The following is a 4,971-nucleotide window of genomic DNA, read 5'->3' as shown; positions in this document are numbered from 1 at the left end:
ATCTGAGCAGCAGCAGCGCTAGGTAGACAGTGGGGCACTGAGCAGCAAGGTAGGTAGACAGTGGGGCACTGAGCAGCAGCAGCAGCTAGGTAGACAGTGGGCACTGAGCAGCAGCAGCAGCTAGGTAGACAGTGGGCACTGAGCAGCAGCAGCAGCTAAGGTAGACACAGATATACAGTGTTTGCAAAAGTATTCTCTCACCCCTTGGTGTTTTTCCTATTGTTGCATTATAACCTGTAATTTAAATTGGTTTGTATTTGTATTTCATGTAATGGACATACACAAAATAGTCCAAATTTGGTGAAGTGAAATGAAAAAGAATTACTTCTTTCAAAAAACAAATGAAAAATTCAAAGTGGAGAGTACTATGTATTTCACCCCTTTGCTATGAAGCCCTAAATAACATCTGATGCAACCAATTACCTTCAGAAGTCACATAATTAGTTAGATTACACACAGGTGACTTTATTTAAGTGTCACATGATCTGTCACATGATCTCAGTATACATATACGCCTGTTCTGAAAGGCCCCAGAGTCTGCAGCACCACCAAGCAAAACGGACCATGAAGACAAGGAGCTCTCCAAACAGGTCAGGACAAAGTTGTGGAAAAGTACAAGATCAGGGCTTGGGTTATATAAAAAAATATCAGAAACTTTGAACATCCAACGGAGCACCATTTTATAATCCATTATTAAAAAATGTAAAGAATATGGCACCACAACAACCTGGCAAGAGATAGTTGCCCACCAAACTCACATTACCAGGCAAGGAGGCATTAATCAGAGAGGCATCGAGAGACCAAAGATAACCCCGAAGGAGCTGCAAATAGAAAAATGCCAACGAGGGGTGTGAATACTTCGCAAGCCACTGCATGAGCTCTAACTCCGGTTCTCCAGTATCCCCACCAAGTACAATATTTTTAGTTTAGCCGCCCCGGACAAGACACCTATTCTACTTGTCAGCGAATCTTCAAGCTTTTTGACAAGTTGAGTCATGTGTTTGTCCAGGGTTACAACACAAAAAAGGTGTTCTGTGCTGTTTTAGGCGGGAACTTGAGGACAAGAGTTGGGACCGGTAGGCTAACTGATTTATATGTTGTTTCTCCCCCCTCCCCCCCTCTCCTTCTTTCTTCCAGGAACCTGCTCGTCCATCAGCCACGTGTGTACAGAGGACGGGAAGCTCTATGGTACTATGCGCCTATTATGAACTGGGGTAACCTCAACTGTCTCTTGAGACAGTGCAAGCTAGCCGAGGCCAACAACCCACAGGTGAGCTCCTAACAGCTGGGCTCCATTCCAGCAGCCTAACTGTCATCCGTACACCATTATCCCAACCCTGGCTCCGGCCTACTGTCATCCTACCATTATCCCAACCCTGGCTCTGGCCTACTGTCATCCTACCATTATCCCAACCCTCTCTCCAGCCTACTGTCATCCTACCGTTATCCCAACCCTCTCTTCAGCCTACTGTCATCCTACCATTATCCCAACCCTCTCTCCAGCCTACTGTCATCCTACCCATTATCCCAACCCTCTCTCCAGCCTACTGTCATCCTACCCATTATCCCAACCCTCTCTCCAGCCTACTATCATCCTACCATTATCCCAACCCTCTCTAGTCTACTGTCGTCCTACCGTTTTATGGCTATCCTACCGTTATCCTACCATTAGCCCAACCCTCTCTCTAGTCTACTGTCGTCCTACCGTTATATGGCTATCCTACCATTATTTTATGATACGTTTATTGGTCATACAAGGTCCAACTGAAATGTGACTTTCGCTTTTAACTCAACCCCTCCGAAATAAACACCTGGAGCTGCTGTTGTGGGGAGTTAAGAGCCTTAAGGGCACAACGGCAGGCAATGGCATCTAGAATCTGATACCAGCAACTCTCAGCTTGCCAGCTTACTTCACGCCACTCACTCCAAACGTCCAAATGTTTTTTTTAGGAGGCTAAAACCACGATTTGGTCCAACGGTAAAGAGAACATCATGTGATTCCTGTAATGAAAGTGTCAGTGCATGTAGCCTATAACTGCAATGTTTTTGTAGGAGATTAAATGTACTGTTAGATTTAATACATGGCTACTAGCAGTGGGTATTATGTTAAGTGATCGAGCTCATGTGTTTTTAGTTAACACTCAGGTGGAGAATTGGCTCCAAATAAATTACAATGTATTCGGGAAATTTTTCAGACCCCTTCCCTTTTTCCATATTTTGTTACGTTACAGCCTTATTCTAAAATGGATTAAATTGTTTTTTCCCCCCTCATCAATCTACACACAATACCCCATAATGACAAAGCAAAACCAGGTTTTTTTAATAGATTTTTGCAAATGTGGCTGGGCCTCTAAAGGATATTCAGAGACTTGTCCCGAAGCCACTCCTGCATTGTCTTGGCTGTGTGCTTAAGGTCGTTGTCCTGTTTGATGGTGAACCTTCGCCCCAGTCTGAGGTCCTGAGCGCTCTGGAGCAGGTTTTCATCAAGGATCTCTCTGTATTTTGCTCTTTGTATCTTTCCCTTGATCCTGACTAGTTTCCCAGTCCCTGCCACTGAAAAACATCCCCACAGCATGATGCTGCCACCACCATGCTTCACCGTAGGGATGGTGCCAGGTTTCCTCCAGATGTGACGCTTGGCATTCAGTCCAAAGAGTTCAATCTTGGTTTCATCAGACCAGAGAATCTTTAGGTGTCTTTTTGCAAACTCCAAGCGGGCTGTCAGGAGTGGCTTTCCTTCTGGCCACTCTACCATAAAGGCCTGATTGGTGGAGTGCTGCGGAGATGGTTGTTCTTCTGGAAGCTTCTTCCATCTCCACAGAGGAACTCTGTAGCTCTGTCAGTGACCAAGGCACTTCTCCCCCGATTGCTCAGTTTGGCCGGGCGGCCAGCTCTAGGAAGAGTCTTGGTGGTTCCAAACTACTTTCATTTAAGAATGATGGAGGCCACTGTGTTATTGGGGACCTTCAATGCTGTTTTATATAGACTTGTATTTATTTTATTTAACTTGGCAAGTCAGTTAAGAACAAATTCTTATTTCCCCTGACTCGGACGACGCTGGGCCAATTGTGCGCCGACCTAGGGGACTCCCGATCACGGCTGGTTGTGATACAGCCCGGGTCTGTCGTGATGGGATCGAACCCGGGTCTGTCGTGATGCTTCTTGCACTGCAACGCAGTGCCTTAGACCGCTGCGCCACTTGGTCCCCCATAAACAGGTGTGTGCCTTTTCTAAATCATGTCCAATCAATTGAATTCACCACAGTTGGACAACTTGTAGAAGCATCTCAAGAATGATCAATGGAAACAGGATGCACCTGAGATCAATTGCGAGTCTCATAGGAACAGGTCTGAATACTTATGAAAGTAATGCATTGAAGTTTTTTAAATATATATATATATATACATTTGCAAAAAATTCTAAACATATATTTTCGCTTTGTTATTATGGGGTATTGTGTGTAGATTGATGTCTGAATACTTATGAAAGTAATGCATTGAAGTTTTTTTAATATACACTGCTCAAAAAAATAAAGGGAACACTTAAACAACACAATGTAACTCCAAGTCAATCACACTTCTGTGAAATCAAACTGTCCACTTAGGAAGCGACACTGATTGACAATACATTTCACATGCTGTTGTGCAAATCGAATAGACAAAAGGTGGAAATTATAGGCAATTAGCAAGACACCCCCAATAAAGGAGTGATTCTGCAGGTGGTGACCACAGACCACTTCTCAGTTCCTATGCTTCCTGGCTTACGATAAACTCGTGAAATAAGTTAGTTTCACAAGCCAATGCTAACTAGCACTAGCGCAATGACTGGAAGTCTATGGCAACAGCTCATTGTGCTAACCCTAGTTAGCATTTGTGCTAATGCTAATTAGCAATTTCCTTCAAACTGCATGCAGAGAATTAAAAAAAAAAATGGTATCCACGAGTTCTTCTGATTCTGAGGAAATTAGGTTTTTGCCCGAATTGCTAAGCTTCCCCTTTAATCTGTGGCTCAGGGCAGAGACTGTGTTTCCCATGAATAGACAATCACCTCATTGTGCTGGGTAACCCCAGGGGTCGTTTGATCCACTTGGCGTAGGCGGTTCTCTGAGATGCCTGTAACGTAAATCCAACCGATCAATCAGCCTTGAACCGAGACTCTCGAAACACACACACACACACACACACACACACACTCCACTTTTTTTTTTTAATAAGAAGGAGAAGCCTTGTTTAAGGTGCAGCAGAAAAAAACCTACCGACTATCACAAGACGAAGCTTGCTGCTCAATAGCTGTAAAGAGAACTTCCTTTGTATGTTTGGCAAAACACATCGCTGCCACTGTGATTCCCATCCATCCTCTCAAAATATATAAGGGCCTAACAAAGACATACTTGTAACGGGTTTTTTCTGTTGCTGTCTTAATCAACATGTAGACATAAATCATCGGTGTAATGTTAGAGGGAGACTGAGTCTGTGTCTCAAATGGAACCCTATTCCCTATATAGTGCACTACTTTAGACCAGAACACTGGCACCCTATTCCCTATATAGTGCACTACTTTAGACCAGAACACTATGGGGAATTAGGTTGCCGTTTGGGAGGCAACCTACAGTGTCTGGAAGGCACGGAGGGAGAGTAGCTTTATGCCAGTCTGTAGCGTTATGCCAGTCTGTAGTGTTATGCCAGTCTATAGCGTTATGCCATGCCAGTCTGTAGCGTTATGCCATGCCAGTCTGTAGCGTTATGCCAGTCTGTAGCGTTATGCCATGCCAGTCTGTAGCGTTAGCCATGCAGTCTGTGGTATGCCATGCCAGTCTGTAGCGTTATGCCATGCCAGTCTGTAGCGTTATGCCAGTCTGTAGCGTTATGCCATGCCAGTCTGTAGCGTTATGCCATGCCAGTCTGTAGCGTTATGCCATGCCAGTCTGTAGCGTTATGCCAGTCTGTAGCGTTATGCCATGCCAGTCTGTAG

General features: G+C 44.5%; 1 pseudogene; it reads left to right on the top strand.

The window, feature by feature from the left end:
• The window catches only part of LOC139025086 (tyrosine-protein kinase RYK-like), a 65,190-nt pseudogene that overhangs the window by 35,326 nt on the left and 24,893 nt on the right, over positions 1 to 4,971 (top strand).

Source organism: Salvelinus sp. IW2-2015, unplaced genomic scaffold (genome assembly GCF_002910315.2).
Source record: "Salvelinus sp. IW2-2015 unplaced genomic scaffold, ASM291031v2 Un_scaffold2244, whole genome shotgun sequence".
NCBI classification, from domain to species: domain Eukaryota; kingdom Metazoa; phylum Chordata; class Actinopteri; order Salmoniformes; family Salmonidae; genus Salvelinus; species Salvelinus sp. IW2-2015.
Note: the sequence above shows the minus strand (reverse complement) of the source record. Positions and strands in the feature narration are given on the sequence as shown.